Source organism: Procambarus clarkii, chromosome 52, assembly GCF_040958095.1.
Source record: "Procambarus clarkii isolate CNS0578487 chromosome 52, FALCON_Pclarkii_2.0, whole genome shotgun sequence".
NCBI lineage: Eukaryota > Metazoa > Arthropoda > Malacostraca > Decapoda > Cambaridae > Procambarus > Procambarus clarkii.
This window is the reverse complement of record NC_091201.1, coordinates 1,272,010-1,298,281: the sequence shown is the minus strand read 5'-3', so window position 1 is coordinate 1,298,281 and position 26,272 is coordinate 1,272,010.

Genomic DNA, 26,272 nt, shown 5'->3' with positions numbered 1-26,272 from the left:
TGGTGTGTGTGGTAGTGGCGGTGTGTGTGTGGCGCTGGTGGTGTGTGTGTAGCAGTGGTGGTGTGTGTGTGGCAGTGGTGGTTTGTGTGTGGCAGTGGTGGTGTGTGTGTAGCAGTGGTGGTGTGTGTGGCAGTGGTGGTGTGTGTGTGGCAGTGGTGGTGTGTGTGGCAGTGGTGGTGTGTGTGTGGCAGTGTTGGTGTGTGTGTGTGGCAGTGGTGGTGTGTGTGGCAGTGGTGGTGTGTGTTTAGCAGTAGTGGTGTGTGTAGAGTGGTGGTGTGTGCGTGGCAGTGGTGGTGTGTGTGGCAGTGGTTGTGTGTGTGGCAGTGGTGGTGTGTGTGGCAGTGGTGGTGTGTGTGTAGCAGTGGTGGTGTGTGTGTGGCTGTGGTGGTGTGTGTATCAGTGGTGGTGTGTGTGGCAGTGGTGGTGTGTGGCAGTGGTGGTGTGAGTGTAGCAGTGGTAGTGTGTGTGGCAGTGGTGGTGCGTGTAGCAGTGGTGGTATGTGTGGCAGTGGTGGTGTGTGTGTGGCAGTGGTGGTGTGTGTGTGGCAGTGGTGGTGTGTGTGTGGCAGTGGTGGTGTGTGTGGCAGTGGTCGTGTGTGTAGCAGTGGTGGTGTGTGTGTGGCAGTGGTGGTGTGTGTAGCAGTGGTGGTGTGTTTGTGACAGTGGTGGTGTGTGTGGCAGTGGTGGTGTGTGTAGCAGTGGTGGTGTGTGTGGCAGTGGTGGTGTGTGTGGCAGTGGTGGTGTGTGTAGCAGTGGTGGTGTGTGTGGCAGTGGTTGTGTTTGTGTAGGAGTGGTGGTGTGTGTGGCAGTGGTGGTGTGTGTGGCAGTTGTGGTGTGTGTGTGGCAGTGGTTGTGTGTGTGGCAGTGGTGGTGTGTGTAGCAGTGGTGGTGTGTGTGGCAGTGGTGGTGTTTGTGTAGGAGTGGTGGTGTGTGTGGCAGTGGTGGTGTGTGTAGTAGTAGTGGTGTGTGTGGCAGTGGTGGTGTGTATGTAGCAGTGGTGGTGTGTGTAGCAGTGGTGGTGTTTGTGTGGCAGTGGTGGTGTGTGTGTAGCAGTGGTGGTGTGTGTGTGGCAGTGGTGGGGTTTGTGGCAGTGGTTGTGTGTGTGTGGCAGTGGTGGTGTGTGTAGCAGTGGTGGTGTGTGTGTGGCAGTTGTGGTGTGTGTGTGGGGCAGTGTTGGTGTGTGTGTAGCAGTGGTGGTGTGTTGCAGTGGTGGTGTGTGGGTGGCAGTGGTGGTGTGTGTGGTAGTGGTGGTGTGTGTGGCAGTGGTGGTGTGTGTGGCAGTGGTGGTGTGTGTGTAGCAGTGGTGGTGTGTGTGGCAGTGGTGGTGTGTGTGTGGCAGTGGTGTTGTGTGTGGCAGTGGTGGTGTGTGTGGCAGTGGTGGTGTGTGTGGCAGTGGTGGTGTGTGTGTAGCAGTGGTGGTGTGTGTGGCAGTGGTGGTGTGTGTGTGGCAGTGGTGGTGTGTGTGTAGCAGTGGTGGTGTGTGTGGCAGTGGTGGTGTGTGGCAGTGGTGGTATGTGTGTAGCAGTGGTTGTGTGTGTGGCAGTGGTGGTGTGTATAGCAGTGGTGGTGTGTGTGGCAGTGGTGGTGTGTGTGTGGCAGTGGTGGTGTGTGTGTAGCAGTGGTGGTGTGTGTAGCAGTGGTGGTGTGTGTGTGGCAGTGGTGGTGTGTGTGGCAGTGGTGGTGTGTGTGGCAGTGGTGGTGTGTGTGGCAGTGGTGGTGTGTGTAGCAGTGGTGGTGTGTGTGGCAGTGGTGGTGTGTGTGGCAGTGGTGGTGTGTGTGTAGCAGTGGTGGTGTGTGTGGCAGTGGTGGTGTGTGTAGCAGTTGTGGTGTGTGTGTAGCAGTGGTGGTGTGTGTGTAGCAGTGTTGGTGTGTGTGTAGCAGTGGTGGTGTGTGTGTAGCAGTAGTGGTGTGTGTGGCAGTGGTGGTGTGTGTTTGGCAGTGGTGGTGTGTGTAGCAGAGGTGGTGTGTGTGGCAGTGGTGGTGTGTGTAGCAGTGGTGGTGTGTGTGGCAGTGGTGGTGTGTGTGGCAGTGGTGGTGTGTGTGGCAGTGGTGGTGTGTGTGGCAGTGGTGGTGTGTGTGGCAGTGGTGGTGTGTGTGTGGCAGTGGTGGTGTGTGTGGCAGTGGTGGTGTGTGTGGCAGTGGTGGTGTGTGTGGCAGTGGTGGTGTGTGTAGCAGTGGTGGTGTGTGTGGCAGTGGTGGTGTGTGTGTGTAGCAATGGTGGTGTGTGTGGCAGTGGTGGTGAGTGTGTGGCAGTGGTGGTGTGTGTGTGGCAGTGGTGGTGTGTGTAGCAGTGGTGGTGTATGTGGCAGTGGTGGTGTGTGTGGCAGTGGTGGTGTGTGTGGCAGTGATGGTGTGTGTGTAGCAGTGGTGGTGTGTGTGGCAGTGGTGGCGTGTGTGTGGCAGTGGTGGTGTGTGTGGCAGTGGTGGTGTGTGTGGCAGTGGTGGTGTGTGTGCCAGTGGTGGTGTGTGTGTAGCAGTGGTGGTGTGTGTGGCAGTGGTGGTGTGTGTGGCAGTGGTGGTGTGTGTGTGGCAGTGGTGGTGTGTGTAGCAGTGGTGGTGTGTGTAGCAGTGGTGGTGTGTGTGTGGCAGTGGTGGTGTGCGTGTGGCAGTGGTGGTGTGTGTGTAGCAGTGGTGGTGTGTGTAGCAGTGGTGGTGTGTGTGCGGCAGTGGTGGTGTGTTTGGCAGTGGTGGTAGTGTGTGGCAGTGGTGGTAGTGTGTATGGCAGTGGTGGTGTGTAGCAGTGGTGGTAGTGTGTGGCAGTGGTGGTAGTGTGTGGCAGTGGTGGTGTGTGTGGCAGTGGTGGTGTGTGTGGCAGTGGTGGTGTGTGTGGCAGTGGTGGTGTGTGTGGCATTGGTGGGGTGTGTGGCAGTGGTGGTGTGTGTGGCAGTGGTGAAGTGTGTGGCAGTGGTGGGGTGTGTGGCAGTGGTGGTGTGTGTGGCAGTGGTGGTGTGTGTGGCAGTGGTGGTTTGTGTGGCAGTGGTGGTGTGTGTGGCAGTGGTGGTGTATGTGGCAGGGGTGGTGTGTGTAGCAGTGGTGGTGTGTGTAGCAGTGGTGTGTGTGGCAGTGGTGGTAGTGTGAGGCAGTGGTGGTGTGTGTGGCAGTGGTGGTGTGTGTGGCAGTGGTGGTGTGTGTGCCAGTGGTGGTTTGTGTGGCAGTGGTGGTGTGTGTGTGGCAGTGGTCATGTGTGTGTGGCAGTCGTGGTGTGTGTGGCAGTGGTGGTGTGTGTGGCAGTGGTGGTGTGTGTGTGGCAGTGTCTGGTGTGTGTAGCAGTGGTGGTGTGTGTGTGGCAGTGTGTGTGTAGCAGTGGTGGTGTGTGTGTAGCAGTGGTGGTGTGTGTGGCAGTGGTGGTGTGTGTGTGGCAGTGGTCGTGTGTGTGTGGCAGTCGTGGTGTGTGTGGCAGTGGTGGTGTGTGTGGCAGTGGTGGTGTGTGTGTGGCAGTGTCTGGTGTGTGTAGCAGTGGTGGTGTGTGTGTGGCAGTGTGTGTGTAGCAGTGGTGGTGTGTGTGTAGCAGTGGTGGTGTGTGTAGCAGTGGTGGTGTGTCTAGCAGTGGTGGTGTGTGTGTGGCAGTGTGTGTGTGGCAGTAGTGGTGTGTGTAGCAGTGGTGGTATGTGTGGCAGTGGTGGTGCGTGTGTGGCAGTGGTGGTTTGTGTGTGGCAGTGGTGGTGTGTGTGTGTGGCAGTGTGTGTGTGGCAGTAGTGGTGTGTGTAGCAGTGGTGGTATGTGTGGCAGTGGTGGTGTGTGTGTGGCAGTGGTGGTTTGTGTGTGGCAGTGGTGGTGTGTGTGTGTGGCAGTGGTGGAGTGTGTGGCAGTGGTCGTGTGTGTAGCAGTGGTGGTGTGTGTGGCAGTGGTGGTGTGTGTGTAGCAGTGGTGGTGTGTGGCAGTGGTGGTGTGTGTAGTAGTGGTGGTGTGTGTGTAGCAGTGGTGGTGTGTGTGGTAGTGGCGGTGTGTGTGTGGCACTGGTGGTGTGTGTGTAGCAGTGGTGGTGTGTGTGTGGCAGTGGTGGTTTGTGTGTGGCAGTGGTGGTGTGTGTGTAGCAGTGGTGGTGTGTGTGGCAGTGGTGGTGTGTGTGTGGCAGTGGTGGTGTGTGTGGCAGTGGTGGTGTGTGTGTGGCAGTGTTGGTGTGTGTGTGTGGCAGTGGTGGTGTGTGTGGCAGTGGTGGTGTGTGTGTGTAGCAGTAGTGGTGTGTGTAGCAGTGGTGGTGTGTGCGTGGCAGTGGTGGTGTGTGTGGCAGTGGTTGTGTGTGTGGCAGTGGTGGTGTGTGTGGCAGTGGTGGTGTGTGTGTAGCAGTGGTGGTGTGTGTGTGGCAGTGGTGGTGTGTGTATCAGTGGTGGTGTGTGTGGCAGTGGTGGTGTGTGGCAGTGGTGGTGTGTGTGTAGCAGTGGTAGTGTGTGTGGCAGTGGTGGTGCGTGTAGCAGTGGTGGTATGTGTGGCAGTGGTGGTGTGTGTGTGGCAGTGGTGGTGTGTGTGTGGCAGTGGTGATGTGTGTGTGGCAGTGGTGGTGTGTGTGGCAGTGGTCGTGTGTGTAGCAGTGGTGGTGTGTGTGTGGCAGTGGTGGTGTGTGTAGCAGTGGTGGTGTGTTTGTGTCAGTGGTGGTGTGTGTGGCAGTGGTGGTGTGTGTAGCAGTGGTGGTGTGTGTGGCAGTGGTGGTGTGTGTGGCAGTGGTGGTGTGTGTAGCAGTGGTGGAGTGTGTGGCAGTGGTTGTGTTTGTGTAGGAGTGGTGGTGTGTGTGGCAGTGGTGGTGTGTGTGGCAGTGGTGGTGTGTGTGTGGCAGTGGTTGTGTGTGTGGCAGTGGTGGTGTGTGTGGCAGTGGTGGTGTGTGTGTGGCAGTTGTGGTGTGTGTAGTAGTAGAAGTGGTGTGTGTGGCAGTGGTGGTGTGTGTGTAGCAGTGGTGGTGTGTGTAGCAGTGGTGGTGTTTGTGTGGCAGTGGTGGTGTGTGTGTAGCAGTGGTGGTGTGTGTGTGGCAGTGGTGGTGTTTGTGGCAGTGGTTGTGTGTGTGTGGCAGTGGTGGTGTGTGTAGCAGTGGTGGTGTTTGTGTAGCAGTGGTGATGTGTGTGTAGCAGTGGTGGTGTGTGTGTGGCAGTGGTGGTGTTTGTGGCAGTGGTTGTGTGTGGGGCAGTGGTGGTGTGTGTAGCAGTGGTGGTGTGTGTGGCAGTGGTGGTGTGTGTGTGTAGCAGTGGTGGTGTGTGTGTGGCAGTGGTGGTGTGTGTGTGGCAGTGGTGGTGAGTGTGTAGCAGTGGTGGTGTTTGTGTAGCAATGGTGGTGTGTGTGTAGCAGTGGTGGTGTGTGTGTGGCAGTGGTGGTGTGTGTGTGGCAGTGGTGGTGTGTGTGGCAGTGGTGGTGTGTGTAGCAGTGGTGGTGTGTGTAGCAGTGGTGGTGTGTGTGGCAGTGGTGGTGTGTGTGTGGCAGTGGTGGTGTGTGTGTGTAGCAGTGGTGGTGTGTGTGTGGCAGTGGTGGTGTGTGTGTGTAGCAGTGTTGGTGTGTGTGTATCAGTGGTGGTGTGTGTGTAGCAGTGGTGGTGTGTGTGTGGCAGTGGTTGTGTGTGTGGCAGTGGTGGTGTGTGTGGCAGTGGTGGTGTGTGTGTGGCAGTGGTTGTGTGTGTGTGGCAGTGGTGGTGTGTGTGTGGCAGTGGTTGTGTGTGTGTGGCAGTGGTGGTGTGTGTAGCAGTGGTGGTGTGTGTGGCAGTGGTGGTGTGTGTAGCAGTGGTGGTGTTTGTGGCAGTGGTGGTGTTTGTGTAGCAGTGGTGGTGTGTGTGTGTAGCAGTGGTGGTGTGTGTGTGGCAGTGGTGGTGTGTGTGTGGCAGTGGTGGTAGTGTGTGTGGCAGTGGTAGTGTGTGGCAGTGGTGGTGTGTGTGGCAGTGGTGGTGTGTGTAGCAGTGGTGGTGTTTGTGGCAGTGGTTGTGTGTGTGTGGCAGTGGTGGTGTGTGTAGCAGTGGTGGTGTGTGTGGCAGTGGTGGTGTGTGTGTGTAGCAGTGGTGGTGTGTGTGTAGCAGTGGTGGTGTGTGTGTGTAGCAGTGGTGGTGTGTGTGTAGCAGTGGTGGTGTGTGTGGCAGTGGTGGTGTGTGTGTGTGGCAGTGGTGGTGTGTGTGTGTAGCAGTGGTAGTGTGTGTGTAGCAGTGGTGGTGTGTGTGTGTAGCAGTGGTGGTGTGTGTGTAGCAGTGGTGGTGTGTGTGGCAGTGGTGGTGTGTGTGTGTGGCAATGGTGGTGTTTGTGTAGCAGTGGTGGTGTGTGTGTAGCATTGGTGGTGTGTGTGTGGCAGTGGTGGTGTTTGTGGCAGTGGTTGTGTGTGTGTGCCAGTGGTGGTGTGTGTAGCAGTGGTGGTGTGTGTGGCAGTGATGGTGTGTGTGTAGCAGTGGTGGTGTGTGTAGCAGTGGTGGTGTGTGTAGCAGTGGTGGTGTGTGTGGCAGTGGTGGTGTGTGTGGCAGTGGTGGTGTGTGTGGCAGTGGTGGTGTGTGTGGCAGTGGTGGTGTGTGTGTGGCAGTGGTGGTGTGTGTAGCAGTGGTGGTGTGTGTGTAGCAGTGGTGGTGTGTGTGTGACAGTGGTGGTGTGTGTGTAGCAGTGGTGGTGTGTGTAGCAGTGGTGGTGTGTGTGGCAGTGGTGGTGTGTGTGGCAGTGGTGGTGTGTGTGTGGCAGTGGTGGTGTGTGTGGCAGTTGTGGTGTGTGTGTGGCAGTGGTGGTGGTGTGTGTGGCAGTGGTGGTGTGTGTGTGGCAGTGGTGGTGGTGTGTGTAGCAGTGGTGGTGTGTGTAGCAGTGGTGGTGTGTGTGGCAGTGGTGGTGTGTGTGTGGCAGTGGTGGTGTGTAGCAGTGGTGGTGTGTGTGGCAGTGGTGGTGTGTGTGTAGCAGTGGTGGTGTGTGTGGCAGTGGTGGTGTGTGTGGCAGTGGTGGGGTGTGTGGCAGTAGTGGTGTGTAGCAGTGGTGGTAGTGTGTGGCAGTGGTGGTGTGTGTGGCAGTGGTGGTGTGAGTGGCAGTGGTGGTGTGTGTAGCAGTGGTGGTGTGTGTAGCAGTGGTGTGTGTGTGGCAGTGGTGGTGTGTGTAGCAGTGGTGGTGTGTGTGTGGCAGTGTGTGTGTGGCAGTAGTGGTGTGTGTAGCAGTGGTGGTATGTGTGGCAGTGCTGGTGTGTGTGTGGCAGTGGTGGTGTGTGTGTGGCAGTGGTGGTGTGTGTGTGGCAGTGGTGGTGTGTGTGGCAGTGGTCGTGTGTGTAGCAGTGGTGGTGTGTGTGGCAGTGGTGGTGTGTGTGTGGCACTGGTGGTGTGTGTGTAGCAGTGGTGGTGTGTGTATTCACCTAGTTGTACTCACCTAGTTGTGTTTGCGGGGGTTGAGCTCTGGCTCTTTGGTCCCGCCTCTCAACCGTCAATCAACAGGTGTACAGATTCCTGAGCCTATCGGGCTCTGTCATATCTACACTTGAAACTGTGTATGGAGTCAGCCTCCACCACATCACCCCCTAATGCATTCCATTTGTCAACCACTCTGACACTAAAAAAGTTCTTTCTAATATCTCTGTGGCTCATTTGGGCACTCAGTTTCCACCTGTGTCCCCTTGTGCGTGTTCCCCTTGTGTTAAATAGACTGTCTTTATCTACCCTATCAATCCCCTTCAGAATCTTGAATGTGGTGATCATGTCCCCCCTAACTCTTCTGTCTTCCAGCGAAGTGAGGTTTAATTCCCGTAGTCTCTCCTCGTAGCTCATACCTCTCAGCTCGGGTACTAGTCTGGTGGCAAACCTTTGAACCTTTTCCAGTTTAGTCTTATCCTTGACTAGATATGGACTCCATGCTGGGGCTGCATACTCCAGGATTGGCCTGACATATGTGGTATACAAAGTTCTGAATGATTCTTTACACAAGTTTCTGAATGCCGTTCGTATGTTGGCCAGCCTGGCATATGCCGCTGATGTTATCCGCTTGATATGTGCTGCAGGAGACAGGTCTGGCGTGATATCAACCCCCAAGTCTTTTTCCTTCTCTGACTCCCTCCTGAAGAATTTCCTCTCCCAGATGATACCTTGTATCTGGCCTCCTGCTCCCTACACCTATCTTCATTACACCACCACTGTGTGTGGCAGTGGTGGTGTGTGTGTGGCAGTGGTGGTGTGTGGCAGTGGTGGTGTGTGTGTAGCAGTGGTGGTGTGTGGCAGTGGTTGTGTGTGTAGTAGTGGTGGTGTGTGTGTAGCAGTGGTGGTGTGTGGGGCAGTGGCGGTGTGTGTGTGGCACTGGTGGTGTGTGTGTAGCAGTGGTGGTGTGTGTGTGGCAGTGGTGGTTTGTGTGTGGCAGTGGTGGTGTGTGTGTAGCAGTGGTGGTGTGTGTGGCAGTGGTGGTGTGTGTGTGGCAGTGGTGGTGTGTGTGGCAGTGGTGGTGTGTGTGTGGCAGTGGTGGTGTGTGTGTGTGGCAGTGGTGGTGTGTGTGTGGCAGTGGTGGTGTGTGTGGCAGTGGTGTTGTGTGTGTGGCAGTAGTGGTATGTGTGGCAGTGGTGGTGTGTGTGGCAGTGGTGGTGTGTGTGTGGCAGTGGTGGTGTGTGTGTGTGGCAGTGGTGGTGTGTGTGGCAGTGGTGGTGTGTGTGTAGCAGTAGTGGTGTGTGTGGCAGTGGTGGTGTGTGTGTGGCAGTGGTGGTGTGTGTGGCAGTGGTTGTGTGTGTGGCATTGGTGGTGTGTGTGGCAGTGGTGGTGTGTGTGTAGCAGTGGTGGTGTGTGTGTGGCAGTGGTGGTGTGTGTGCATCAGTGGTGGTGTGTGTGGCAGTGGTGGTGTGTGGCAGTGGTGGTGTGTGTGTAGCAGTGGTAGTGTGTGTGGCAGTGGTGGTGTGTGTAGCAGTGGTGGTATGTGTGGCAGTGGTGGTGTGTGTGTGGCAGTGGTGGTGTGTGTGTGGCAGTGGTGGTGTGTGTAGCAGTGGTGATGTGTGTGGCAGTGGTGGTGTGTGTAGCAATGGTGGTGTGTGTGGCAGTGGTTGTGTTTGTGTAGGAGTGGTGGTGTGTGTGGCAGTGGTGGTGTGTGTGGCAGTGGTGGTGTGTGTGTGGCAGTGGTGGTGTGTGTGGCAGTGGTGGTGTGTGTAGCAGTGGTGGTGTGTGTGGCAGTGGTGGTGTTTGTGTAGGAGTGGTGGTGTGTGTGGCAGTGGTGGTGTGTGTGGCAGTGGTGGTGTGTGTGTGGCAGTGGTGGTGTGTGTAGCAGTGGTGCTGTGTGTGGCAGTGGTGGTGTGTGTGTAGCAGTGGTGGTGTGTGTAGCAGTGTTGGTGTTTGTGTGGCAGTGGTGGTGTGTGTGTAGCAGTGGTGGTGTGTGTGGCAGTGGTGGTGTGTGTGTGGCAGTGGTGGTGTGTGTGGCAGTGGTGGTGTGTGTGTGGCAGTGGTGGTGTGTGTGTGTGGCAGTGGTGGTGTGTGTGGCAGTGGTGGTGTGTGTGTAGCAGTAGTGGTGTGTGTAGCAGTGGTGGTGTGTGCGTGGCAGTGGTGGTGTGTGTGGCAGTGGTTGTGTGTGTGGCAGTGGTGGTGTGTGTGGCAGTGGTGGTGTGTGTGTAGCAGTGGTGGTGTGTGTGTGGCAGTGGTTGTGTGTGTGTATCAGTGGTGGTGTGTGTGGCAGTGGTGGTGTGTGTGGCAGTGGTGGTGTGTGTGTAGCAGTGGTAGTGTGTGTGGCAGTGGTGGTGTGTGTAGCAGTGGTGGTATGTGTGGCAGTGGTGGTGTGTGTGTGGCAGTGGTGGTGTGTGTGTGGCAGTGGTGGTGTGTGTGTGGCAGTGGTGGTGTGTGTGGCAGTGGTCGTGTGTGTAGCAGTGGTGGTGTGTGTGTGGCAGTGGTGGTGTGTGTAGCAGTGGTGGTGTGTTTGTGACAGTGGTAGTGTGTGTGTGGCAGTGGTGGTGTGTGTGTGGCAGTGGTGGTGTGTGTGTGGCAGTGGTGGTGTGTGTGGCAGTGGTCGTGTGTGTAGCAGTGGTGGTGTGTGTGTGGCAGTGGTGGTGTGTGTAGCAGTGGTGGTGTGTTTGTGACAGTGGTGGTGTGTGTATCAGTGGTGGTGTGTGTAGCAGTGGTGGTGTGTGTGGCAGTGGTGGTGTGTGTGGCAGTGGTGGTGTGTGTAGCAGTGGTGGTGTGTGTGGCAGTGGTGGTGTGTGTGGCAGTGGTGGTGTGTGTGTGGCAGTGGTGGTGTGTGTAGTAGTAGTGGTGTGTGTGGCAGTGGTGGTGTGTGTGTAGCAGTTTTGGTGTGTGTAGCAGTGGTGGTGTTTGTGTGGCAGTGGTGGTGTGTGTGTAGCAGTGGTGGTGTGTGTGTGGCAGTGGTGGTGTTTGTGGCAGTGGTGTGTGTGTGTGGCAGTGGTGGTGTGTGTAGCAGTGGTGGTGTGTGTGGCAGTGGTGGTGTGTGTGTGGCAGTGGTGGTGTGTGTGTAGCAGTGGTGGTGTGTGTGCAGTGGTGGTGTGTGGGTGGCAGTGGTGGTGTGTGTGGTAGTGGTGGTGTGTGTGGCAGTGGTGGTGTGTGTGGCAGTGGTGGTGTGTGTGTAGCAGTGGTGGTGTGTGTGGCAGTGGTGGTGTGTGTGTGGCAGTGGTGGTGTGTGTGGCAGTGGTGGTGTGTGTGGCAGTGGTGGTGTGTGTGGCAGTGGTGGTGTGTGTGTAGCAGTGGTGGTGTGTGTGGCAGTGGTGGTGTGTGTGTGGCAGTGGTGGTGTGTGTGTAGCAGTGGTGGTGTGTGTGGCAGTGGTGGTGTGTGGCAGTGGTGGTGTGTGTGTAGCAGTGGTGGTGTGTGTGGCAGTGGTGGTGTGTGTAGCAGTGGTGGTGTGTGTGGCAGTGGTGGTGTGTGTGTGGCAGTGGTGGTGTGTGTGTAGCAGTGGTGGTGTGTGTAGCAGTGGTGGTGTGTGTGTGGCAGTGGTGGTGTGTGTGGCAGTGGTGGTGTGTGTGGCAGTGGTGGTGTGTGTGGCAGTGGTGGTGTGTGTAGCAGTGGTGGTGTGTGTGGCAGTGGTGGTGTGTGTGGCAGTGGTGGTGTGTGTGTAGCAGTGGTGGTGTGTGTGGCAGTGGTGGTGTGTGTAGCAGTGGTGGTGTGTGTGTAGCAGTGGTGGTGTGTGTGTAGCAGTGGTGGTGTGTGTGTAGCAGTGGTGGTGTGTGTGAGCAGTAGGTGGTGTGTGTGGCAGTGGTGGTGTGTGTTGGCAGTGGTGGTGTGTGTAGCAGTAGGTGGTGTGTGTGGCAGTGGTGGTGTGTGTAGCAGTGGTGGTGTGTGTGGCAGTGGTGGTGTGTGTGGCAGTGGTGGTGTGTGTGGCAGTGGTGGTGTGTGTGGCAGTGGTGGTGTGTGTGGCAGTGGTGGTGTGTGTGTGGCAGTGGTGGTGTGTGTGGCAGTGGTGGTGTGTGTGGCAGTGGTGGTGTGTGTGGCAGTGGTGGTGTGTGTAGCAGTGGTGGTGTGTGTGGCAGTGGTGGTGTGTGTGTAGCAAGTGGTGGTGTGTGTGGCAGTGGTGGTGAGTGTGTGGCAGTGGTGGTGTGTGTGTGGCAGTGGTGGTGTGTGTAGGCAGTGGTGGTGTGTGTGGCAGTGGTGGTGTGTGTGGCAGTGGTGGTGTGTGTGGCAGTGGTGGTGTGTGTGTAGCAGTGGTGGTGTGTGTGGCAGTGGTGGTGTGTGTGTGGCAGTGGTGGTGTGTGTGGCAGTGGTGGTGTGTGTGGCAGTGGTGGTGTGTGTGGCAGTGGTGGTGTGTGTGTAGCAGTGGTGGTGTGTGTGGCAGTGGTGGTGTGTGTGTGGCAGTGGTGGTGTGTGTGGCAGTGGTGGTGTGTGTAGCAGTGGTGGTGTGTGTGGCAGTGGTGGTGTGTGTGTAGCAGTGGTGGTGTGTGTGTAGCAGTGGTGGTGTGTGTAGCAGTGGTGGTGTGTGTGGCAGTGGTGGTGTGTGTGGCAGTGGTGGTGTGTGTGTGGCAGTGGTGGTGTGTGTAGCAGTGGTGGTGTGTGTAGCAGTGGTGGTGTGTGTGTGGCAGTGGTGGTGTGGTGTGGCAGTGGTGGTGTGTGTGTAGCAGTGGTGGTGTGTGTAGCAGTGGTGGTGTGTGTGGGCAGTGGTGGTGTGTGTGGCAGTGGTGGTAGTGTGTATGGCAGTGGTGGTGTGTGTTGGCAGTGGTGGTAGTGTGTGGCAGTGGTGGTAGTGTGTATGGCAGTGGTGGTGTGTAGCAGTGGTGGTAGTGTGTGGCAGTGGTGGTAGTGTGTGGCAGTGGTGGTGTGTGTGGCAGTGGTGGTGTGTGTGGCAGTGGTGGTGTGTGTGGCAGTGGTGGTGTGTGTGGCAGTGGTGGTGTGTGTGGCAGTGGTGGTGTGTGTGGCAGTGGTGGTGTGTGTGGCAGTGGTGGTGTGTGTGGCAGTGGTGGTGTGTGTGGCAGTGGTGGTGTGTGTGGCAGTGGTGGTGTGTGTGGCAGTGGTGGTGTGTGTGGCAGTGGTGGTGTGTGTAGCAGTGGTGGTGTGTGTAGCAGTGGTGGTGTGTGGCAGTGGTGGTAGTGTGTAGGCAGTGGTGGTGTGTGTGGCAGTGGTGGTGTGTGTGGCAGTGGTGGTGTGTGTGCAGTGGTGGTGTGTGTGGCAGTGGTGGTGTGTGTGTGGCAGTGGTGGTGTGTGTGGCAGTCGTGGTGTGTGTGGCAGTGGTGGTGTGTGTGGCAGTGGTGGTGTGTGTGGCAGTGTTGGTGTGTGTGTGGCAGTGGTGGTGTGTGTAGCAGTGGTGGTGTGTGTGTGGCAGTGGTGTGTGTGTAGCAGTGGTGGTGTGTGTGTAGCAGTGGTGGTGTGTGTGGCAGTAGTGGTGTGTGTGTGGCAGTGGTCGTGTGTGTGTGGCAGTGGTGGTGTGTGTGGCAGTGGTGGTGTGTGTGGCAGTGGTGGTGTGTGTGTGGCAGTGGCTGGTGTGTGTAGCAGTGGTGGTGTGTGTGTGGCAGTGGTGTGTGTGTAGCAGTGGTGGTGTGTGTGTAGCAGTGGTGGTGTGTGTAGCAGTGGTGGTGTGTGTAGCAGTGGTGGTGTGTGTGTGGCAGTGGTGGTGTGTGTGGCAGTAGGTGGTGTGTGTAGCAGTGGTGGTGTGTGTGGCAGTGGTGGTGTGTGTGTGGCAGTGGTGGTTGTGTGTGGCAGTGGTGGTGTGTGTGTGGCAGTGGTGGAGTGTGTGGCAGTGGTCGTGTGTGTAGCAGTGGTGGTGTGTGTGGCAGTGGTGGTGTGTGTGTGGCAGTGGTGGTGTGTGTGTAGCAGTGGTGGTGTGTGTGTGGCAGTGGTGGTGTGTGTGTGGCAGTGGTGGTGTGTGTGGCAGTGGTGGTGTGTGTGGCAGTGGTGGTGTATGTGTAGCAGTGGTGGTGTGTGTGGCAGTGGTGGTGTGTGTAGTCAGTGGTGGTGTGTGTGTAGCAGTGGTGGTGTGTGTGGCAGTGGTGGTGTGTGTGTGGCAGTGGTGGTGTGTGTAGGCAGTGGTGGTGTGTGTGTGGCAGTGGTGGTTGTGTGTGGCAGTGGTGGTGTGTGTGTGCAGTGGTGGTGTGTGTGGCAGTGGTGGTGTGTGTGTGGCAGTGGTGGTGTGTGTGGCAGTGGTGGTGTGTGTGTGGCAGTGGTGGTGTGTGTGTGGCAGTGGTGGTGTGTGTGGCAGTGGTGGTGTGTGTGTAGCAGTGGTGGTGTGTGTGGCAGTGGTGGTGTGTGTGTGGCAGTGGTGGTGTGTGTGGCAGTGGTGGTGTGTGTGGCAGTGGTGGTGTGTGTGGCAGTGGTGGTGTGTGTGTAGCAGTGGTGGTGTGTGTGTGGCAGTGGTGGTGTGTGTAGCAGTGGTGGTGTGTGTGGCAGTGGTGGTGTGTGTGGCAGTGGTGGTGTGTGTGTAGCAGTGGTGGTGTGTGTGGCAGTGGTGGTGTGTGTAGCAGTGGTGGTGTGTGTGGCAGTGGTGGTGTGTGTGTGGCAGTGGTGGTGTGTGTGTGGCAGTGGTGTGTGTGTGTGGCAGTGGTGGTGTGTGTGGCAGTGGTGGTGTGTGTAGCAGTGGTGGTGTGTGTGTGGCAGTGGTGGTGTGTGTAGCAGTGGTGGTGTGTTGTGGCAGTGGTGGTGTGTGTGGCAGTGGTGGTGTGTGTAGCAGTGGTGGTGTGTGTGGCAGTGGTGGTGTGTGTGGCAGTGGTGGTGTGTGTAGCAGTGGTGGTGTGTGTGGCAGTGGTGGTGTTGTGTAGGCAGTGGTGGTGTGTGTGGCAGTGGTGGTGTGTGTGGCAGTGGTGGTGTGTGTGTGGCAGTGGTTGTGTGTGTGGCAGTGGTGGTGTGTGTGGCAGTGGTGGTGTGTGTGTGGCAGTTGTGGTGTGTGTAGTAGTAGAAGTGGTGTGTGTGGCAGTGGTGGTGTGTGTGTAGCAGTGGTGGTGTGTGTAGCAGTAGTGGTGTTTGTGTGGCAGTGGTGGTGTGTGTGTAGCAGTGGTGGTGTGTGTTTGGCAGTGGTGGTGTTTGTGGCAGTAGTTGTGTGTGTGTGGCAGTGGTGGTGTGTGTAGCAGTGGTGGTGTTTGTGTAGCAGTGGTGGTGTGTGTGTAGCAGTGGTGGTGTGTGTGTGGCAGTGGTGGTGTGTGTGGCAGTGGTTGTGTGTGTGTGGCAGTGGTGGTGTGTGTAGCAGTGGTGGTGTGTGTGGCAGTGGTGGTGTGTGTGTGTAGCAGTGGTGGTGTGTGTGTGGCAGTGGTGGTGTGTGTGTGGCAGTGGTGGTGAGTGTGTAGCAGTGGTGGTGTTGTGTAGCAATGGTGGTGTGTGTGTAGCAGTGGTGGTGTGTGTGTGGCAGTGGTGGTGTGTGTGTGGCAGTGGTGGTGTGTGTGGCAGTGGTGGTGTGTGTAGCAGTGGTAGTGTGTGTAGCAGTGGTGGTGTGTGTGGCAGTGGTGGTGTGTGTGTGGCAGTGGTGGTGTGTGTGTGTAGCAGTGGTGGTGTGTGTGTGGCAGTGGTGGTGTGTGTGTGGCAGTGGTGGTGAGTGTGTAGCAGTGGTGGTGTGTGGCAGTGGTGGTGTGTGTGTAGCAGTGGTAGTGTGTGTGGCAGTGGTGGTGCGTGTAGCAGTGGTGGTATGTGTGGCAGTGGTGGTGTGTGTGTGGCAGTGGTGGTGTGTGTGGCAGTGGTGGTGTGTGGCAGTGGTGGTGTGTGTGTAGCAGTGGTAGTGTGTGTGGCAGTGGTGGTGCGTGTAGCAGTGGTGGTATGTGTGGCAGTGGTGGTGTGTGTATGGCAGTGGTGGTGTGTGTGTGGCAGTGGTGATGTGTGTGTGGCAGTGGTGGTGTGTGTGGCAGTGGTGGTGTGTGTAGCAGTGGTGGTGTGTGTGTGGCAGTGGTGGTGTGTGTAGCAGTGGTGGTGTGTTGTGGCAGTGGTGGTGTGTGTGGCAGTGGTGGTGTGTGTAGCAGTGGTGGTGTGTGTGGCAGTGGTGGTGTGTGTGGCAGTGGTGGTGTGTGTAGCAGTGGTGGTGTGTGTGGCAGTGGTGGTGTTGTGTAGGCAGTGGTGGTGTGTGTGGCAGTGGTGGTGTGTGTGGCAGTGGTGGTGTGTGTGTGGCAGTGGTGGTGTGTGTGGCAGTGGTGGTGTGTGTAGCAGTGGTGGTGTGTGTGGCAGTGGTGGTGTGTGTGGCAGTGGTGGTGTGTGTGTAGCAGTGGTGGTGTGTGTGGCAGTGGTGGTGTGTGTAGCAGTGGTGGTGTGTGTGGCAGTGGTGGTGTGTGTGGCAGTGGTGGTGTGTGTGTAGCAGTGGTGGTGTGTGTGGCAGTGGTGGTGTGTGTAGCAGTGGTGGTGTGTGTGTAGCAGTGGTGGTGTGTGTGTAGCAGTGGTGGTGTGTGTGTAGCAGTGGTGGTGTGTGTGTAGCAGTGGTGGTGTGTGTGGCAGTGGTGGTGTGTGTTGGCAGTGGTGGTGTGTGTAGCAGTGGTGGTGTGTGTGGCAGTGGTGGTGTGTGTAGCAGTGGTGGTGTGTGTGGCAGTGGTGGTGTGTGTGTGGCAGTGGTGGTGTGTGTGTGGCAGTGGTGGTAGTGTGTGTGGCAGTGGTGGTGTGTGGCAGTGGTGGTGTGTGTGGCAGTGGTGGTGTGTGTAGCAGTGGTGGTGTGTGTGGCAGTGGTTGTGTGTGTGTGGCAGTGGTGGTGTGTGTGTGGCAGTGGTGGTGTGTGTGGCAGTGGTGGTGTGTGTGTAGCAGTGGTGGTGTGTGTGTAGCAGTGGTGGTGTGTGTGTGGCAGTGGTGGTGTGTGTGTGGCAGTGGTGGTAGTGTGTATGGCAGTGGTGGTGTGTGTGTGGCAGTGGTGGTGTGTGTGTGGCAGTGGTGGTGTGTGTGTGGCAGTGGTGTGTGTGTGTGGCAGTGGTGGTGTGTGTAGCAGTGGTGGTGTGTGTGGCAGTGGTGGTGTGTGTAGCAGTGGTGGTGTGTGTGGCAGTGGTGGTGTGTGTGTAGCAGTGGTGGTGTGTGTGTAGCAGTGGTGGTGTGTGTGTGGCAGTGGTGGTGTGTGTGTGGCAGTGGTGGTAGTGTGTGTGGCAGTGGTGGTGTGTGTGGCAGTGGTGGTGTGTGTGGCAGTGGTGGTGTGTGTAGCAGTGGTGGTGTGTGTGGCAGTGGTTGTGTGTGTGTGGCAGTGGTGGTGTGTGTAGCAGTGGTGGTGTGTGTGGCAGTGGTGGTGTGTGTGTGTAGCAGTGGTGGTGTGTGTGTAGCAGTGGTGGTGTGTGTGTAGCAGTGGTGGTGTGTGTGTAGCAGTGGTGGTGTGTGTGGCAGTGGTGGTGTGTGTGTGGCAGTGGTGGTGTGTGTGTGTAGCAGTGGTAGTGTGTGTGTAGCAGTGGTGGTGTGTGTGTGTAGCAGTGGTGGTGTGTGTGTAGCAGTGGTGGTGTGTGTGGCAGTGGTGGTGTGTGTGTGTGGCAATGGTGGTGTTTGTGTAGCAGTGGTGGTGTGTGTGTAGCATTGGTGGTGTGTGTGTGGCAGTGGTGGTGTTTGTGGCAGTGGTTGTGTGTGTGTGCCAGTGGTGGTGTGTGTAGCAGTGGTGGTGTGTATGGCAGTGATGGTGTGTGTGTAGCAGTGGTGGTGTGTGTAGCAGTGGTGGTGTGTGTAGCAGTGGTGGTGTGTGTGACAGTGGTGGTGTGTGTGGCAGTGGTGGTGTGTGTGGCAGTGGTGGTGTGTGTGGCAGTGGTGGTGTGTGTGTGGCAGTGGTGGTGTGTGTAGCAGTGGTGGTGTGTGTGTAGCAGTGGTGGTGTGTGTGTGACAGTGGTGGTGTGTGTGTAGCAGTGGTGGTGTGTGTAGCAGTGGTGGTGTGTGTGGCAGTGGTGGTGTGTGTGGCAGTGGTGGTGTGTGTGTGGCAGTGGTGGTGTGTGTGGCAGTGGTGGTGTGTGTGTGGCAGTGGTGGTGGTGTGTGTGGCAGTGGTGGTGTGTGTGTGGCAGTGGTGGTGGTGTGTGTAGCAGTGGTGGTGTGTGTAGCAGTGGTGGTGTGTGTGGCATGTGGTGGTGTGTTGTGGCAGTGGTGGTGTGTGTGTAGCAGTGGTAGGTGTGTGTGGCAGTGGTGGTGTGTGTAGCAGTGGTGGTGTGTGTGGCAGTGGTGGTGTGTGTGTGTAGCAGTGGTGGTGTGTGTGTGGCAGTGGTGGTGTGTGTGTGGCAGTGGTGGTGAGTGTGTAGCAGTGGTGGTGTTGTGTAGCAAGTGGTGGTGTGTGTGTAGCAGTGGTGGTGTGTGTGTGGCAGTGGTGGTGTGTGTGGCAGTGGTGGTGTGTGTGTAGCAGTTGTGGTGTGTGTGTGGCAGTGGTGGTGTGTGTATCAGTGGTGGTGTGTGTGGCAGTGGTGGTGTGTGGCAGTGGTGGTGTGTGTGTAGCAGTGGTAGTGTGTGTGGCAGTGGTGGTGCGTGTAGCAGTGGTGGTATGTGTGGCAGTGGTGGTGTGTGTGTGGCAGTGGTGGTGTGTGTGGCAGTGGTGGTGTGTGGCAGTGGTGGTGTGTGTGTAGCAGTGGTAGTGTGTGTGGCAGTGGTGGTGCGTGTAGCAGTGGTGGTATGTGTGGCAGTGGTGGTGTGTGTATGGCAGTGGTGGTGTGTGTGTGGCAGTGGTGATGTGTGTGTGGCAGTGGTGGTGTGTGTGGCAGTGGTCGTGTGTGTAGCAGTGGTGGTGTGTGTGTGTGGCAGTGGTGGTGTGTGTAGCAGTGGTGGTGTGTTTGTGACAGTGGTGGTGTGTGTGGCAGTGGTGGTGTGTGTAGCAGTGGTGGTGTGTGTGGCAGTGGTGGTGTGTGTGGCAGTGGTGGTGTGTGTAGCAGTGGTGGTGTGTGTGGCAGTGGTTGTGTTTGTGTAGGAGTGGTGGTGTGTGTGGCAGTGGTGGTGTGTGTGGCAGTGGTGGTATGTGTGTGGCAGTGGTGGTGTGTGTGGCAGTGGTGGTGTGTGTAGCAGTGGTGGTGTGTGTGGCAGTGGTGGTATGTGTGGCAGTGGTGGTGTGTGTGTAGCAGTGGTGGTGTGTGTGGCAGTGGTGGTGTGTGTAGCAGTTGTGGTGTGTGTGGCAGTGGTGGTATGTGTGGCAGTGGTGGTGTGTGTGTAGCAGTGGTGGTGTGTGTGGCAGTGGTGGTGTGTGTAGCAGTGGTGGTGTGTGTGTAGCAGTGGTGGTGTGTGTGTAGCAGTGTTGGTGTGTGTGTAGCAGTGGTGGTGTGTGTGTAGCAGTAGTGGTGTGTGTGGCAGTGGTGGTGTGTGTTTGGCAGTGGTGGTGTGTGTAGCAGAGGTGGTGTGTGTGGCAGTGGTGGTGTGTGTAGCAGTGGTGGTGTGTGTGGCAGTGGTGGTGTGTGTGGCAGTGGTGGTGTGTGTGGCAGTGGTGGTGTGTGTGGCAGTGGTGGTGTGTGTGGCAGTGGTGGTGTGTGTGTGGCAGTGGTGGTGTGTGTGGCAGTGGTGGTGTGTGTGGCAGTGGTGGTGTGTGTGGCAGTGGTGGTGTGTGTAGCAGTGGTGGTGTGTGTGGCAGTGGTGGTGTGTGTGTAGCAGTGGTGGTGTGTGTGGCAGTGGTGGTGAGTGTGTGGCAGTGGTGGTGTGTGTGTGGCAGTGGTGGTGTGTGTAGCAGTGGTGGTGTGTGTGGCAGTGGTGGTGTGTGTGGCAGTGGTGGTGTGTGTGGCAGTGGTGGTGTGTGTGTAGCAGTGGTGGTGTGTGTGGCAGTGGTGGTGTGTGTGTGGCAGTGGTGGTGTGTGTGGCAGTGGTGGTGTGTGTGGCAGTGGTGGTGTGTGTGGCAGTGGTGGTGTGTGTGTAGCATGTGGTGGTGTGTGTGGCAGTGGTGGTGTGTGTGTGGCAGTGGTGGTGTGTGTGGCAGTGGTGGTGTGTGTAGCAGTGGTGGTGTGTGTGGCAGTGGTGGTGTGTGTGTAGCAGTGGTGGTGTGTGTGTAGCAGTGGTGGTGTGTGTAGCAGTGGTGGTGTGTGTGGCAGTGGTGGTGTGTGTGGCAGTGGTGGTGTGTGTGTGGCAGTGGTGGTGTGTGTAGCAGTGGTGGTGTGTGTAGCAGTGGTGGTGTGTGTGTGGCAGTGGTGGTGTGCGTGTGGCAGTGGTGGTGTGTGTGTAGCAGTGGTGGTGTGTGTAGCAGTGGTGGTGTGTGTGCGGCAGTGGTGGTAGTGTGTGGCAGTGGTGGTAGTGTGTATGGCAGTGGTGGTGTGTGTTTGGCAGTGGTGGTAGTGTGTGGCAGTGGTGGTAGTGTGTATGGCAGTGGTGGTGTGTAGCAGTGGTGGTAGTGTGTGGCAGTGGTGGTAGTGTGTGGCAGTGGTGGTGTGTGTGGCAGTGGTGGTGTGTGTGGCAGTGGTGGTGTGTGTGGCATTGGTGGGGTGTGTGGCAGTGGTGGTGTGTGTGGCAGTGGTGGTGTGTGTGGCAGTGGTGGTGTGTGTGGCAGTGGTGGTGTGTGTGGCAGTGGTGGTGTGTGTGGCAGTGGTGGTGTGTGTGGCAGTGGTGGTGTGTGTGGCAGTGGTGGTGTAGTGTGGCAGTGGTGGTGTGTGTAGCAGTGGTGGTGTGTGTAGCAGTGGTGTGTGTGGCAGTGGTGGTAGTGTGAGGCAGTGGTGGTGTGTGTGGCAGTGGTGGTGTGTGTGGCAGTGGTGGTGTGTGTGCCAGTGGTGGTGTGTGTGGCAGTGGTGGTGTGTGTGTGGCAGTGGTCGTGTGTGTGTGGCAGTCGTGGTGTGTGTGGCAGTGGTGGTGTGTGTGGCAGTGGTGGTGTGTGTGGCAGTGGTGGTGTGTGTGTGGCAGTGTCTGGTGTGTGTAGCAGTGGTGGTGTGTGTGTGGCAGTGTGTGTGTAGCAGTGGTGGTGTGTGTGTAGCAGTGGTGGTGTGTGTGGCAGTAGTGGTGTGTGTGTGGCAGTGGTCGTGTGTGTTTGGCAGTCGTGGTGTGTGTGGCAGTGGTGGTGTGTGTGGCAGTGGTGGTGTGTGTGTGGCAGTGTCTGGTGTGTGTAGCAGTGGTGGTGTGTGTGTGGCAGTGTGTGTGTAGCAGTGGTGGTGTGTGTGTAGCAGTGGTGGTGTGTGTAGCAGTGGTGGTGTGTGTAGCAGTGGTGGTGTGTGTGTGGCAGTGTGTGTGTGGCAGTAGTGGTGTGTGTAGCAGTGGTGGTATGTGTGGCAGTGGTGGTGTGTGTGTGGCAGTGGTGGTTTGTGTGTGGCAGTAGTGGTGTGTGTGTGGCAGTGGTGGAGTGTGTGGCAGTTGTCGTGTGTGTAGCAGTGGTGGTGCGTGTGGCAGTGGTGGTGTGTGTGTGGCACTGGTGGTGTGTGTGTAGCAGTGGTGGTGTGTGTGTGGCAGTGGTGGTGTGTGTGTGGCAGTGGTGGTGTGTGGCAGTGGTGGTGTGTGGCAGTGGTGGTGTATGTGTAGCAGTGGTGGTGTGTGGCAGTGGTGGTGTGTGTAGTAGTGGTGGTGTGTGTGTAGCAGTGGTGGTGTGTGTGGTAGTGGCGGTGTGTGTGTGGCACTGGTGGTGTGTGTGTAGCAGTGGTGGTGTGTGTGTGGCAGTGGTGGTTTGTGTGTGGCAGTGGTGATGTGTGTGTAGCAGTGGTGGTGTGTGTGGCAGTGGTGGTGTGTGTGTGGCAGTGGTGGTGTGTGTGGCAGTGGTGGTGTGTGTGTGGCAGTGTTGGTGTGTGTGTGTGGCAGTGGTGGTGTGTGTGGCAGTGGTGGTGTGTGTGTAGCAGTAGTGGTGTGTGTAGCAGTGGTGGTGTGTGCGTGGCAGTGGTGGTGTGTGTGGCATTGGTTGTGTGTGTGGCAGTGGTGGTGTGTGTGGCAGTGGTGGTGTGTGTGTAGCAGTGGTGGTGTGTGTGTGGCAGTGGTGGTGTGTGTATCAGTGGTGGTGTGTGTGGCAGTGGTGGTGTGTGGCAGTGGTGGTGTGTGTGTAGCAGTGGTAGTGTGTGTGGCAGTGGTGGTGCGTGTAGCAGTGGTGGTATGTGTGGCAGTGGTGGTGTGTGTGTGGCAGTGGTGGTGTGTGTGTGGCAGTGGTGATGTGTGTGTGGCAGTGGTGGTGTGTGTGGCAGTGGTCGTGTGTGTAGCAGTGGTGGTGTGTGTGTGGCAGTGGTGGTGTGTGTAGCAGTGGTGGTGTTTGTGTAGCAGTGGTGGTGTGTGTGTAGCAGTGGTGGTGTGTGTGTGGCAGTGGTGGTGTTTGTGGCAGTGGTTGTGTGTGTGTGGCAGTGGTGGTGTGTGTAGCAGTGGTGGTGTGTGTGGCAGTGGTGGTGTGTGTGTGTAGCAGTGGTGGTGTGTGTGTGGCAGTGGTGGTGTGTGTGTGGCAGTGGTGGTGAGTGTGTAGCAGTGGTGGTGTTTGTGTAGCAATGGTGGTGTGTGTGTAGCAGTGGTGGTGTGTGTGTGGCAGTGGTGGTGTGTGTGTGGCAGTGGTGGTGTGTGTGGCAGTGGTGGTGTGTGTAGCAGTGGTAGTGTGTGTAGCAGTGGTGGTGTGTGTGGCAGTGGTGGTGTGTGTGTGGCAGTGGTGGTGTGTGTGTGTAGCAGTGGTGGTGTGTGTGTGGCAGTGGTGGTGTGTGTGTGGCAGTGGTGGTGAGTGTGTAGCAGTGGTGGTGTTTGTGTAGCAATGGTGGTGTGTGTGGCAGTGGTGGTGTGTGTGTGGCAGTGGTGGTGTGTGTGTGGCAGTGGTGGTGTGTGTGGCAGTGGTGGTGTTTGTGTAGCAGTGGTGGTGTGTGTGTAGCAGTGGTGGTGTGTGTGTGGCAGTGGTGGTGTGTGTGTGGCAGTGGTGGTAGTGTGTATGGCAGTGGTGGTGTGTGTGTGGCATTGGTTGTGTGTGTGTGGCAGTGGTGGTGTGTGTGTGGCAGTGGTTGTGTGTGTGTGGCAGTGGTGGTGTGTGTAGCAGTGGTGGTGTGTGTGGCAGTGGTGGTGTGTGTAGCAGTGGTGGTGTTTGTGGCAGTGGTGGTGTTTGTGTAGCAGTGGTGGTGTGTGTGTAGCAGTGGTGGTGTGTGTGTGGCAGTGGTGGTGTGTGTGTGGCAGTGGTGGTAGTGTGTGTGGCAGTGGTGGTGTGTGGCAGTGGTGGTGTGTGTGGCAATGGTGGTGTGTGTAGCAGTGGTGGTGTTTGTGGCAGTGGTTGTGTGTGTGTGGCAGTGGTGGTGTGTGTAGCAGTGGTGGTGTGTGTGGCAGTGGTGGTGTGTGTGTGTAGCAGTGGTGGTGTGTGTGTAGCAGTGGTGGTGTGTGTGTGTAGCAGTGGTGGTGTGTGTGTAGCAGTGGTGGTGTGTGTGGCAGTGGTGGTGTGTGTGTGTGGCAGTGGTGGTGTGTGTGTGTAGCAGTGGTAGTGTGTGTGTAGCAGTGGTGGTGTGTGTGTGTAGCAGTGGTGGTGTGTGTGTAGCAGTGGTGGTGTGTGTGGCAGTGGTGGTGTGTGTGTGTGGCAATGGTGGTGTTTGTGTAGCAGTGGTGGTGTGTGTGTAGCATTGGTGGTGTGTGTGTGGCAGTGGTGGTGTTTGTGGCAGTGGTTGTGTGTGTGTGCCAGTGGTGGTGTGTGTAGCAGTGGTGGTGTGTGTGGCAGTGATGGTGTGTGTGTAGCAGTGGTGGTGTGTGTAGCAGTGGTGGTGTGTGTAGCAGTGGTGGTGTGTGTGACAGTGGTGGTGTGTGTGGCAGTGGTGGTGTGTGTGGCAGTGGTGGTGTGTGTGGCAGTGGTGGTGTGTGTGTGGCAGTGGTGGTGTGTGTAGCAGTGGTGGTGTGTGTGTAGCAGTGGTGGTGTGTGTGTGACAGTGGTGGTGTGTGTGTAGCAGTGGTGGTGTGTGTAGCAGTGGTGGTGTGTGTGGCAGTGGTGGTGTGTGTGGCAGTGGTGGTGTGTGTGTGGCAGTGGTGGTGTGTGTGGCAGTTGTGGTGTGTGTGTGGCAGTGGTGGTGGTGTGTGTGGCAGTGGTGGTGTGTGTGTGGCAGTGGTGGTGGTGTGTGTAGCAGTGGTGGTGTGTGTAGCAGTGGTGGTGTGTGTGGCTGTGGTGGTGTGTATGTGGCAGTGGTGGTGTGTGTGTAGCAGTGGTAGTGTGTGTGGCAGTGGTGGTGCGTGTAGCAGTGGTGGTGTGTGTGGCAGTGGTGGTGTGTGTGTGTAGCAGTGGTGGTGTGTGTGTGGCAGTGGTGGTGTGTGTGTGGCAGTGGTGGTGAGTGTGTAGCAGTGGTGGTGTTTGTGTAGCAATGGTGGTGTGTGTGTAGCAGTGGTGGTGTGTGTGTGGCAGTGGTGGTGTGTGTGGCAGTGGTGGTGTGTGTGTAGCAGTTGTGGTGTGTGTGTGGCAGTGGTGGTGTGTGTATCAGTGGTGGTGTGTGTGGCAGTGGTGGTGTGTGGCAGTGGTGGTGTGTGTGTAGCAGTGGTAGTGTGTGTGGCAGTGGTGGTGCGTGTAGCAGTGGTGGTATGTGTGGCAGTGGTGGTGTGTGTGTGGCAGTGGTGGTGTGTGTGGCAGTGGTGGTGTGTGGCAGTGGTGGTGTGTGTGTAGCAGTGGTAGTGTGTGTGGCAGTGGTGGTGCGTGTAGCAGTGGTGGTATGTGTGGCAGTGGTGGTGTGTGTATGGCAGTGGTGGTGTGTGTGTGGCAGTGGTGATGTGTGTGTGGCAGTGGTGGTGTGTGTGGCAGTGGTCGTGTGTGTAGCAGTGGTGGTGTGTGTGTGGCAGTGGTGGTGTGTGTAGCAGTGGTGGTGTGTTTGTGACAGTGGTGGTGTGTGTGGCAGTGGTGGTGTGTGTAGCAGTGGTGGTGAGTGTGGCAGTGGTGGTGTGTGTGGCAGTGGTGGTGTGTGTAGCAGTGGTGGTGTGTGTGGCAGTGGTTGTGTTTGTGTAGGAGTGGTGGTGTGTGTGGCAGTGGTGGTGTGTGTGGCAGTGGTGGTGTGTGTGTGGCAGTGGTTGTGTGTGTGGCAGTGGTGGTGTGTGTGGCAGTGGGGGTGTGTGTGTGGCAGTTGTGGTGTGTGTAGTAGTAGAAGTGGTGTGTGTGGCAGTGGTGGTGTGTGTGTAGCAGTGGTGGTGTGTGTAGCAGTGGTGGTGTTTGTGTGGCAGTGGTGGTGTGTGTGTAGCAGTGGTGGTGTGTGTGTGGCAGTGGTGGTGTTTGTGGCAGTGGTTGTGTGTATGTGGCAGTGGTGGTGTGTGTAGCAGTGGTGGTGTTTGTGTAGCAGTGGTGGTGTGTGTGTAGCAGTGGTGGTGTGTGTGTGGCAGTGGTGGTGTTTGTGGCAGTGGTTGTGTGTGTGTGGCAGTGGTGGTGTGTGTAGCAGTGGTGGTGTGTGTGGCAGTGGTGGTGTGTGTGTGTAGCAGTGGTGGTGTGTCTGTGGCAGTGGTGGTGTGTGTGTGGCAGTGGTGGTGAGTGTGTAGCAGTGGTGGTGTTTGTGTAGCAATGGTGGTGTGTGTGTAGCAGTGGTGGTGTGTGTGTGGCAGTGGTGGTGTGTGTGTGGCAGTGGTGGTGTGTGTGGCAGTGGTGGTGTGTGTAGCAGTGGTGGTGTGTGTAGCAGTGGTGGTGTGTGTGGCAGTGGTGGTGTGTGTGTGGCAGTGGTGGTGTGTGTGTGTAGCAGTGGTGGTGTGTGTGCGGCAGTGGTGGTGTGTGTGTGTAGCAGTGGTGGTGTGTGTGTATCAGTGGTGGTGTGTGTGTAGCAGTGGTGGTGTGTGTGGCAGTGGTGGTGTGTGTGTGGCAGTGGTGGTGTGTGTGTGGCAGTGGTGGTGTGTGTGGCAGTGGTGGTGTTTGTGTAGCAGTGGTGGTGTGTGTGTAGCAGTGGTGGTGTGTGTGTGGCAGTGGTGGTGTGTGTGTGGCAGTGGTGGTAGTGTGTATGGCAGTGGTGGTGTGTGTGTGGCATTGGTTGTGTGTGTGTGGCAGTGGTGGTGTGTGTGTGGCAGTGGTTGTGTGTGTGTGGCAGTGGTGGTGTGTGTAGCAGTGGTGGTGTGTGTGGCAGTGGTGGTGTGTGTAGCAGTGGTGGTGTTTGTGGCAGTGGTGGTGTTTGTGTAGCAGTGGTGGTGTGTGTGTAGCAGTGGTGGTGTGTGTGTGGCAGTGGTGGTGTGTATGTGGCAGTGGTGGTAGTGTGTGTGGCAGTGGTGGTGTGTGGCAGTGGTGGTGTGTGTGGCAGTGGTGGTGTGTGTAGCAGTGGTGGTGTTTGTGGCAGTGGTTGTGTGTGTGTGGCAGTGGTGGTGTGTGTAGCAGTGGTGGTGTGTGTGGCAGTGGTGGTGTGTGTGTGTAGCAGTGGTGGTGTGTGTGTAGCAGTGGTGGTGTGTGTGTGTAGCAGTGGTGGTGTGTGTGTAGCAGTGGTGGTGTGTGTGGCAGTGGTGGTGTGTGTGTGTGGCAGTGGTGGTGTGTGTGTGTAGCAGTGGTAGTGTGTGTGTAGCAGTGGTGGTGTGTGTGTGTAGCAGTGGTGGTGTGTGTGTAGCAGTGGTGGTGTGTGTGGCAGTGGTGGTGTGTGTGTGTGGCAATGGTGGTGTTTGTGTAGCAGTGGTGGTGTGTGTGTAGCATTGGTGGTGTGTGTGTGGCAGTGGTGGTGTTTGTGGCAGTGGTTGTGTGTGTGTGCCAGTGGTGGTGTGTGTAGCAGTGGTGGTGTGTGTGGCAGTGATGGTGTGTGTGTAGCAGTGGTGGTGTGTGTAGCAGTGGTGGTGTGTGTAGCAGTGGTGGTGTGTGTGGCAGTGGTGGTGTGTGTGGCAGTGGTGGTGTGTGTGGCAGTGGTGGTGTGTGTGGCAGTGGTGGTGTGTGTGTGGCAGTGGTGGTGTGTGTAGCAGTGGTGGTGTGTGTGTAGCAGTGGTGGTGTGTGTGTGACAGTGGTGGTGTGTGTGTAGCAGTGGTGGTGTGTGTAGCAGTGGTGGTGTGTGTGGCAGTGGTGGTGTGTGTGGCAGTGGTGGTGTGTGTGTGGCAGTGGTGGTGTGTGTGGCAGTTGTGGTGTGTGTGTGGCAGTGGTGGTGGTGTGTGTGGCAGTGGTGGTGTGTGTGTGGCAGTGGTGGTGGTGTGTGTAGCAGTGGTGGTGTGTGTAGCAGTGGTGGTGTGTGTGGCAGTGGTGGTGTGTGTGTGGCAGTGGTGGTGTGTAGCAGTGGTGGTGTGTGTGGCAGTGGTGGTGTGTGTGTAG